This window comes from Lactuca saligna, chromosome 5 (genome assembly GCF_052625555.1).
Source record: "Lactuca saligna cultivar CGN05327 chromosome 5, ASM5262555v1, whole genome shotgun sequence".
NCBI classification, from domain to species: Eukaryota; Viridiplantae; Streptophyta; class Magnoliopsida; order Asterales; family Asteraceae; genus Lactuca; species Lactuca saligna.
Window position 1 is genome coordinate 304,288,570 of NC_136421.1, and position 11,310 is coordinate 304,299,879.

At 43.1% G+C, this 11,310-nt stretch overlaps 1 non-coding gene across 1 annotated transcript; it reads left to right on the top strand.

Annotated features, from left to right (window-relative positions):
- Positions 1–2,969: 2,969 nt before the first annotated feature.
- Positions 2,970–3,076, top strand: LOC144999054 (small nucleolar RNA R71). The gene has a single exon (XR_013660580.1). It is a non-coding gene; the product is annotated as a small nucleolar RNA R71 (small nucleolar RNA).
- Positions 3,077–11,310: the final 8,234 nt, after the last annotated feature.

Sequence of the window (11,310 nt, forward strand, 5' to 3'; positions counted from 1 at the left end):
ATAATAATTGTGTTAGAGGTTTCGTAATTTTGGAAAAATCTTTAATAAAACGTCGGCAAAAACCTGCGTGTCCCAAAAAACTTCTAATGCCCTTCACATTAGTTGGTGGGGGTAATTTAGCAATGGTGTCTATCTTTGCCCGATCCACCTCAATTCCTTTTTTAGAGACTTTATGTCCCAATACTATACCCTCTTTGACCATGAAATGACACTTTTCCCAATTTAGTACCAAGTCAGTTTTCTCACATCTAGCAAGCATCGAGTCCAGATTTGTGAGGCAGTCATTAAAGGAAGATCCAAATACAGAGAAGTCATCCATAAAGACCTCCATGAATTTTTCCACCATATCATGGAATATGGCGGTCATGCACCTTTGAAATGTCGCAGGTGCATTGCATAGGCCAAATGGCATGCGTCTATAGGCGAAGGTCCCACTAGGGCATGTAAAGGTGGTCTTTTCTTGGTCCATTGGGTCTATGGGTATTTGGAAATACCCGGAAAACCCGTCTAAGAAGCAATAGTAGCTATGGCCCGAGAGTCTCTCTAACATTTGGTCTATGAAAGGAAGGGGAAAATGGTCTTTGCGAGTGGCATCGTTTAGCTTGCGATAATCGATGCACACACGCCAACCGGTTACCGTTCGCGTTGGAATTAACTCGTTCTTCTCGTTGGTAATGACCGTCATTCCTCCTTTCTTGGGTACCACCTGGACCGGACTCACCCATGGGCTATCGGAGATGGAGTAGATGATTCCTGCATCCAAAAGCTTTACCACCTCCTTCTTGATGACCTCTTGCATGTTCGGGTTTAATCTTCTTTGATGTTGCACCACCGGCCTGGCTCCTTCTTCTAAGTTTATTTTGTGAGAGCAGTAGGATGGACTTATTCCCTTTATGTCGGAGATGCTCCATGCGATGGCTTTTTGTCTTTTCTTCAATACTTGTACAAGCTCTTCCTTTTCTGTCTTGGAGAGATCTGAGGCTATGATTACTGGCTTCTGATTTCCTTCTTCCAGAAAGGCGTATTCTAGATGGTTAGGCAGTGTTTTGAGCTCCAATTTAGTGTGCATAGTGGTGGACTCGCCGAGTGCAGGTATGGTACTCGGCGAGTTCATGGCGGCATTCGCGACTGCTGACTTTTCTTCAGGTGTACTCGGCGAGTAGATCGGGTCTACTCGGCGAGTAGGGCTTTCAGCTTGGTTTTTGAGTTCTTCATATTCTGCTTCCTCCAACAGTCTTTCAATCTCTAATAAGTCTTTTTCTGGATCAAACACTTCTTCCAAAGCTGCAAACTTGCTGGAATCTTCAGGTATGTCTTCTTCCAATAACTCGTCAAGCATGTCGATTGAGAACGCCGTGTCGTCACTACTCCTTGAGTACTTCATGGCTTGGTCTACCCCGAATGTTACTGAGTCATCCCCAACTCGCAATGTGAGCTTTGAGTCTCTCATGTCTACGATGGCGCTAGCGGTGTTGAGGAAGGGTCTTCCAAGGATGATTGGTACTTGCGGATCCGCCTCCATGTCGAGAATGATGAAGTCAGCCGGGAAGACAAACTTGTCTACTTTCACTAATAGATCTTCACATATTCCTCTTGGGAAAGTAACCGTCTTGTTTGCTAAATGAATTGCCATCCGAATTGGCCTTGGCTCTGGGAGGTCCAGTTTTTTGAAGAACGAGTAGGGCATAAGGTTCACACTCGCTCCAGAATCAGCTAAAGCATGAATGGCAGCCAAGTTGCCAAATTGGCAAGGTAGAGTTAAGCTCCCCGGATCACCCTTCTTCTTTGGTAATTTGTTTAGCATGGCGGCGGAGCAATTCTCATTCAATACGACCTTCTGCACCTCTTCCATCTTCCTTCTATTAGTGAGGAGTTCCTTAAGGAACTTTGCATACTTGGGCATTTGCATGACGGCTTCGATAAAAGGAATGTTTATTTGAAGAGTTTTAATATGATCAAGGAATTTCTGATACTCCTCTTCCTGCTTCTCCTTCTTGGCTCGGGCTGGGTACGGCATTGGAGGCTGGTATGGTTTCACGGGTGGCTGATCATTCGTTTTTTCAGATGTACTCGCCGAGTACATCGGTCCTACTCGGCGAGTAGGTCTCTCAGATTGTGAATGTTGGTTCTCAGCTTGTGCTTCCGTTTCTTCCTTCTGTGAGTCCTTATTCGCTTCAGTACGAATGGGGGCCAGGGGAGTAATAACCTTCCCACTTCTTGTGGTAATAATGTTCACTTGCGCGCCTCGTGGGTTGTTCTCGGTTTTGCTAGGAAGTTCACCCGGTGACCTTTGGTTTAATTGTTGAGCGAGGTGCCCAAGCTGAGTTTCTATATTATGGATGGATGCTTGCTGGTTCCTGAGCATTGTTCTTGTTTCTTGGATAGCAGCATCGTGGTCACTGTGTCTTTTCTCGGAGGCCGCTACAAATTTAGTTAGCATCTCTTCCAAGCTTGGCTTCTTCTCTTGCACCGACTCCTCTTTTTGGTAGAATCCTCTCCCTTTTTGCCTATACTTCTCCTCCTTGGCCTTCTTGTACTCTTCGTAAGGCAGCCACTCCTTCTTTTTTTTTCGCCAGTCTTCATCATACCGGTCACCGCTTGAATAGCATGCTTGTGCCTTTTTGTTGCCGTGCTCATCCAAATCACAATCTCTAGTGAGGTGAGGTCCATTGCAATTCTCGCAACCCACCCGTATGGCATGGATAGTTTGATCCATTTTATCCATTCTTCTATCCATGGTTTTTAACATGGCCATGACCGCGGATAAATCTTCAGTAGCAGCGTACGCGGCTCCCCTCGTGACATCATTCCTTGGGTTGTGGTATTCTCTAGAGTGTTTAGAGAATTCTTCAATTAATTCTTTGATCACCGGGGGTGGCTTCTTCGTAAGTGGGCCTTGTGAGTCTAACAGCTGCCGGGTCGTGACATTGACTCCATCATAAAAGATGGAAACTTCTTGTTGGCTATTTAGATCATGGTGTGGGCAATTTCGTAGCAGACTTTTGTACCTCTCCCATGCTTCATATAACGACTCTCCAGCTTGTTGTTCAAAATTTGCAATGGCCTTCTTGAGCTTGGCTATCTTTGATGGTGGGCAAAAGTGATCTATAAATTCTTCCTTCATTCTAGCCCAAGTAGTGACTGACCCGGGAGGAAGCGATTTGAGCCAGTCTTTAGCAGCACCCTTGAAGGTTACCGGAAGCATCCGAAGCAGCTGAGTTTCGCGGGTGACATTTGGAATGTTGAAGTAATCAGCAACATCATTTACTTCATCCAAATGTTTGTAGGCATCTTCATGATCTTTCCCGTAGAAAGGTATCTCCTTGAGTGAAGCTAGGATATGACCTTTTAGCTCAAAGGTAGCAGTTGCGGGAATTGCAGGTTGCACAAGTCCCGGGCCATGGTCGTCGTGCATCCTCTTCTTCCATTCTCCCATGGGAATTTCATCAATGTTAGCCATTGTGAATGCTAACTCTTCCTCCGATTCGGTGTCTTGTTCGTAATTTGCCTCGTCTTCTTCCTCGGTTTCGTATCTAATCTCTTCTTGAATTGGCTCTTCAATTATTAAGGAAGCGCTTGAAGCTCCTGATTTGCTGCTCTTCTTTTTCCCGAAAACAGTCTTGAAGTTGGACAATGGTGATTTCCTTGGTGTGCTTGAACTCTCCACGTCCTTCCCTTTGTTTCTTTTCAATTCGGATTCGGGGTCTTCAAATGGGGGTACCAGTGGTGTGTTTGCTCCTCTGGTCATGAAAGTCCTGAAAATAATAAAAAAAAACGTAAAAAGAACAAAAAAAATTGCAAACAACTAAAAGAAAAAAAAATCCTAAATAAGCTGTTACTCGCCGAGTAGGTGCGAATGCACTCGGCGAGTATCAGTGATTTTTCAAAAAAAATTCTAAGTTTTAAACCTAACTAAAACAGATACTAAAACCTAATTACTAGTTACTAAACTGCAATAAATGAACTTTATGCAAGTAAACTCACACAAAGGATCGAAAAAATTAGGAATTAGCTTAATTATTTAGAACCGTTCCCCGGCAATAGCGCCAAAAACTTGATGTGTGTAAAACTCACTTAGTTTTAATCCTACTTTAATTATCAAATAACACACAAAAGGCAGTGAACCTATCAATTGTGGTATAGCTAAATAAGCAGGGTATCGAACACAGGGAACGGCAAATTAAATTAAAAACTAATTCTATCTAAATTACTTTAGCAAATAAGGGTTTTTCTCTAGTTTTACAAGACTAGAAACTTACTAAACAAAACTAATGCAAGGCTAGAAAAGACCAAATTAACTAGATTCAATAATGGAAAAGAAACTTCTGTTTAGTTCAACTCGGTTAACTTTATGGTTGCTTTTAAGGTAATAGTGCAATGGATTAATTCTTTCGTTGGTTACCGATTCAAGTGATTAAGTTGTGTTCACTACCCTAATCCTTAGCAAATAAACTAATTCAAACAGTGGCCAATTGCTTAACTTAATTATATTTACTAGATTAATTATTCGGGTTAAGTTAGACTTGCAATAGCTAATTGAATTGTTATTCTTAATTAACCTCTTGTTCAATAGTCATCTTACAAGCTTGCACATGAATTTACTCAATTTACTTATTAATCCTAGTTTCATATTCATTAATCCTAGACATATGATTTAGTGGTCACTTATCATATGAGGTTGATAATTAATAGATGTTCATGCTAATTAACTATCTTCCTATTAACAGAAAATAAATTATCATTCATACACAAGGTTCTTTAGCAAGCTAAAATAACAATTAATCACCAACTTAGAATTAACCCTACCAATCAATCAAACCATATTGTCAACTTTGTATCCCCAAACAGAAGTATAAAGAAATTAGTTCATAACTAAGGTGAATAACAGCAAACAAATAAGTTCAAGTTGCTTAATCATATTGACAAAACAAAAGAATTAAGTAGAATGATGAAATTACGCCTCAATTACTCCCGGAATTGGATTCTAGCTTCTTTGGTCGACTTCTAGGGTTCTTCTGGCTTCTTATTCGTAGCTTAACACCTCTGAAACTTCCCAGAATTTTTTCCTTTTTCGCATTAAAGAGTTATCTTTATATATGCATACCGGATCTTCTTATTCCAAAGGTGGTCTTTTCTTGCAAGGGTCTTGTTATCTAATTTGTTCATCACCATATCTTGATCGTAGATACCCAACCGCCAGGAGAACTCAACCATGTTGCATTGACGCAGCTCCCCACCCAAAGAAAACGAGATCGTGTTTGGATTGTAAAACTCACTACCACCTCGGAATGAGATGGTAGCGAAGAACTCCCAGCACAACTCTGCGTATACTGGCTCTTGAATCTTGAACAATTGCAGCCAACCATCACAAGTGATGTTGGCATAACCCAAATTACAATCTTTCACTAAATATGGGGTGAGTTCCTCCTCCAAGCCGACATTGCCCAACCATCCCCAATCCACTGCATTCGGTAGATGGATTTCTTTCTGTCGAAGTGCTTCCAACCTGTTTAGCGCTCGAGTTTTGGAAGATTTGGAGGTAATTTGTTGAAAGGATAACCATGGCATATCACCATGGCTTCCCCCGCGTGATGATTGACCTCTTCTTGCCATTCTAACTGCATGCACATATCAACAACACAGCAACAAATATCACCCAACAATTAAAACAGAAAAATTATAGCCTGGCTGTGACCTACTCGCCGAGTACGCTAGCATACTCGCCGAGTACGATGAACACTCGGACAGATCGAAACCGGATCTGTGGAATTAGTGTAATACTCTAATTTGTTCAGTGGGGTTTGTGGGAATTGTGTATCTAACCGTATGGCTTGAAGAATTTTTACCAAACAACATCCAATTCATGCTTAAATCAAAGCCCTAAAAATTGGGAAAAAATTCCCAATCCGAAAATGTATCCCAAATATGGAGAGATCTGTGATAAAGATCGGACCTTTCATAAAATTAAAGAGCAAAGATGTTACCTTGGTGGTTGAATCAAGAGAAAAAGAAGGAAAATTGACTGGATCTTGAAGAACTCTTGAGAGATGGCTGAGAGAAGATGCTCGGCGAGTGTGGGGGTTGAAATGGTGAATAAAAGTAGTTTTTTACAGATTTGAATTTACTGAGTTTTAACCGTCTACTCGCCGAGTATAATGGTTCTACTCGCCGAGTAGACACGCGTGTCATGCATTTTTGGCTGTACCCGAGCATTTACTCGCCGAGTATATCCGATGTACTCGCCGAGTAGATGTCTCAGGTTGAAAATTTTTAAGTTTTTGGCAATGCTACTTTGTGAATTTCTTTATTTTAGCCTTTCCACCCCACACTTTCAGCAGAGCTTGTCCTCAAGCACTTAGAGAAGTAGAATGAATGAAGAGAAATGAAAAAAAAAACAATACGAAAAATAAAGAAAGGGAAAGAAAATGCAAACGTGAAACTCGGGTTGCCTCCCGAGAAGCGCTTCTTTTGATGGAGTCATTAGCTGGACTCCGCCCCTTCTATGTCGTTGCACTTCCGCACAGCAGGAGCTCCTCCATTCCTTCATTGCGGGGGACTCCTTCTTCATATTTCTTCACTCGATGGCCATTGACTTTAAAAGGCGTGCCATCTCTTGAGATCAATTCAATAGCCCCATGAAGAAACACCGTCTTAACCACAAATGGACCATCCCACCTTGATTTGAGTTTGCCCGAGAAAAGTTTTAGGCGGGAATTGAAGAGTAGTACTTTTTGGCCTTCATGGATGTCTTTGCTTTTGATTCTTTGGTCATGCCATCTCTTGGTCTTTTCCTTATAGAGCCACGAACTAGAATAGGCCTCATTTCGAAGTTCTTCAAGGGCATTCATTTGCATTAAACGGTTGGTCTTCAATTCTTCCATGTCAAGGTTGCATGTTTTTAGCGCCCAATATGCCTTGTGCTCGATTTCAACCGGTAAATGGCATTGCTTTCCATAAACCAACCTATATGGTGTAGTACCAATAGGTGTTTTGAAAGCGGTACGAAACGCCCATAGCGCGTCATCCAATTTATCCGACCATTCCTTGCGATTGCTTCCCACCGACTTCTCCAATATACGCTTCAAAGCTCGATTGGTGACTTCCGTTTGCCCACTCGTTTGCGGGTGGTATGATGTGGAGAACTTATGGGTCACCCCATATTTCTTGAGCACCTTGTCCAATTGATCATTGGCAAAGTGTGTGCCACGGTCACTAATTAGGGCCTTTGGAACACCAAACCGGGAGAATAATCTTTTCAAGAACCGTACCACTACCCGTCTGTCATTTGTAGGTAAAGCTTGCGCCTCCGCCCATTTCGACACATAATCCACCGCCACGAGGATGTACTTGTTTCCTTTGGATGTGGGGAATGGCCCCATGAAGTCTATGCCCCACACGTCGAACACCTCGCACACTTGAATGCTATGTTGAGGCATTTCATTACGGGAGGAAATGTTTCCCACCCTTTGGCACGCATCGCATTCTTTGACATATTGGGCTGCATCTTTGAAGATTGTCGGCCAATAGAACCCAATGTCAAAGATCTTCTTCGCGGTATAGTGTGCTCCATGATGTCCTCCCGTGGGTCCACTATGGCATTGCTCTAGTATTTTTCGACTCTTCTTTCCGAACACACATCTTCTTATAATCCCGTCCGCGCAGCTTCGGAAGAGGTATGGATCGTCCCAAAAGTAATATTTGATCTCCGAAAAGAATTTCTTCTTTTGCTGACTACTATAATCCTTCGGGACGTAATTAGTAGCTAAATAGTTAGCTATATCCGCAAACCATGGCTCCTCTCCCACGGACACCATAATGTATTCATCCGGGAAGTCGTCTCCATCCTTATCTTCTTGCAATGCCGGGTTCTCGAGCCTAGATAAATGATCGGCCGCTACGTTCTCCATTCCTTTCTTATCTCGTATCTCTATATCGAATTCTTGAAGAAGCAGCACCCATCGTATTAGTCTTGGCTTGGCATCCTGTTTGGAAAACAAATACTTGATAGCCGAGTGGTCAGTAAAAACAGTGGTTTTGGATAAAACCAAATAAGGGCGAAATTTATCGAAAGCGTAAACTACGGCTAGCAGTTCTTTTTCAGTAGTGGTATAATTCTCTTGGGCAGGATTCAAGGTCTTGCTGGCATAATAAATGGGTTGAAAATGCTTGTCAACCCTTTGTCCAAGGACCGCTCCTAGGGCATAGTCACTTGCATCACACATGATCTCGAAGGGTAAGTTCCAATTCGGTGCTATAATGATTGGGGCATTAGTTAATTTTTCTTTTAAAAAGTCGAATGCCTCTAAACACTCTTTATTGAAATTAAAGGGTGCATCTTTTAATAATAATTGTGTTAGAGGTTTCGTAATTTTGGAAAAATCTTTAATAAAACGCCGGCAAAAACCTGCGTGTCCCAAAAAACTTCTAATGCCCTTCACATTAGTTGGTGGGGGTAGTTTAGCAATGGTGTCTATCTTTGCCCGATCCACCTCAATTCCTTTTTTAGAGACTTTATGTCCCAATACTATACCCTCTTTGACCATGAAATGACACTTTTCCCAATTTAGTACCAAGTCAGTTTTCTCACATCTAGCAAGCATCGAGTCCAGATTTGTGAGGCAGTCATTAAAGGAAGATCCAAATACAGAGAAGTCATCCATAAAGACCTCCATGAATTTTTCCACCATATCATGGAATATGGCGGTCATGCACCTTTGAAATGTCGCAGGTGCATTGCATAGGCCAAATGGCATGCGTCTATAGGCGAAGGTCCCACTAGGGCATGTAAAGGTGGTCTTTTCTTGGTCCATTGGGTCTATGGGTATTTGGAAATACCCGGAAAACCCGTCTAAGAAGCAATAGTAGCTATGGCCCGAGAGTCTCTCTAACATTTGGTCTATGAAAGGAAGGGGAAAATGGTCTTTGCGAGTGGCATCGTTTAGCTTGCGATAATCGATGCACACTCGCCAACCGGTTACCGTTCGCGTTGGAATTAACTCGTTCTTCTCGTTGGTAATGACCGTCATTCCTCCTTTCTTGGGTACCACCTGGACCGGACTCACCCATGGGCTATTGGAGATGGAGTAGATGATTCCTGCATCCAAAAGCTTTACCACCTCCTTCTTGACGACCTCTTGCATGTTCGGGTTTAATCTTCTTTGATGTTGCACCACCGGCCTGGCTCCTTCTTCTAAGTTTATTTTGTGAGAGCAGTAGGATGGACTTATTCCCTTTATGTCGGAGATGCTCCATGCGATGGCTTTTTGTCTTTTCTTCAATACTTGTACAAGCTCTTCCTTTTCTGTCTTGGAGAGATCTGAGGCTATAATTACTAGCTTCTGATTTCCTTCTTCCAGAAAGGCGTATTCTAGATGGTTAGGCAGTGTTTTGAGCTCCAATTTAGTGTGCATAGTGGTGGACTCGCCGAGTGCAGGTATGGTACTCGGCGAGTTCATGGCGGCATTCGCGACTGCTGACTTTTCTTCAGGTGTACTCGGCGAGTAGATCGGGTCTACTCGGCGAGTAGGGCTTTCAGCTTGGTTTTTGAGTTCTTCATATTCTGCTTCCTCCAACAGTCTTTCAATCTCTAATAAGTCTTTTTCTGGATCAAACACTTCTTCCAAAGCTGCAAACTTGCTGGAATCTTCAGGTATGTCTTCTTCCAATAACTCGTCAAGCATGTCGATTGAGAACGCCGTGTCGTCACTACTCCTTGAGTACTTCATGGCTTGGTCTACCCCGAATGTTACTGAGTCATCCCCAACTCGCAATGTGAGCTTTGAGTCTCTCATGTCTACGATGGCGCTAGCGGTGTTGAGGAAGGGTCTTCCAAGGATGATTGGTACTTGCGGATCCGCCTCCATGTCGAGAATGATGAAGTCAGCCGGGAAGACAAACTTGTCTACTTTCACTAATAGATCTTCACATATTCCTCTTGGGAAAGTAACCGTCTTGTTTGCTAAATGAATTGCCATCCGAATTGGCCTTGGCTCTGGGAGGTCCAGTTTTTTGAAGAACGAGTAGGGCATAAGGTTCACACTCGCTCCAGAATCAGCTAAAGCATGAATGGCAGCCAAGTTGCCAAATTGGCAAGGTAGAGTTAAGCTCCCCGGATCACCCTTCTTCTTTGGTAATTTGTTTAGCATGGCGGCGGAGCAATTCTCATTCAATACGACCTTCTGCACCTCTTCCATCTTCCTTCTATTAGTGAGGAGTTCCTTAAGGAACTTTGCATACTTGGGCATTTGCATGACGGCTTCGATAAAAGGAATGTTTATTTGAAGAGTTTTAATATGATCAAGGAATTTCTGATACTCCTCTTCCTGCTTCTCCTTCTTGGCTCGGGCTGGGTACGGCATTGGAGGCTGGTATGGTTTCACGGGTGGCTGATCATTCGTTTTTTCAGATGTACTCGCCGAGTACATCGGTCCTACTCGGCGAGTAGGTCTCTCAGATTGTGAATGTTGGTTCTCAGCTTGTGCTTCCGTTTCTTCCTTCTGTGAGTCCTTATTCGCTTCAGTACGAATGGGGGCCAGGGGAGTAATAACCTTCCCACTTCTTGTGGTAATAATGTTCACTTGCGCGCCTCGTGGGTTGTTCTCGGTTTTGCTAGGAAGTTCACCCGGTGACCTTTGGTTTAATTGTTGAGCGAGCTGCCCAAGCTGAGTTTCTATATTATGGATGGATGCTTGCTGGTTCCTGAGCATTGTTCTTGTTTCTTGGATAGCAGCATCGTGGTCACTGTGTCTTTTCTCGGAGGCCACTACAAATTTAGTTAGCATCTCTTCCAAGCTTGGCTTCTTCTCTTGCACCGGCTCCTCTTTTTGGTAGAATCCTCTCCCTTTTTGCCTATACTTCTCCTCCTTGGCCTTCTTGTACTCTTCGTAAGGCAGCCACTCCTTCTTTTGTTTTCGCCAGTCTTCATCATACCGGTTACCGCTTGAATAGCATGCTTGTGCCTTTTTGTTGCCGTGCTCATCCAAATCACAATCTCTAGTGAGGTGAGGTCCATTGCAATTCTCGCAACCCACCCGTATGGCATGGATAGTTTGATCCATTTTATCCATTCTTCTATCCATGGTTTTTAACATGGCCATGACCGCGGATAAATCTTCAGTAGCAGCGTACGCGGCTCCCCTCGTGACATCATTCCTTGGGTTGTGGTATTCTCTAGAGTGTTTAGAGAATTCTTCAATTAATTCTTTGATCACCGGGGGTGGCTTCTTCGTAAGTGGGCCTTGTGAGTCTAACAGCTGCCGGGTCGTGACATTGACTCCATCATAAAAGATGGAAACTTCTTGTTGGCTATTT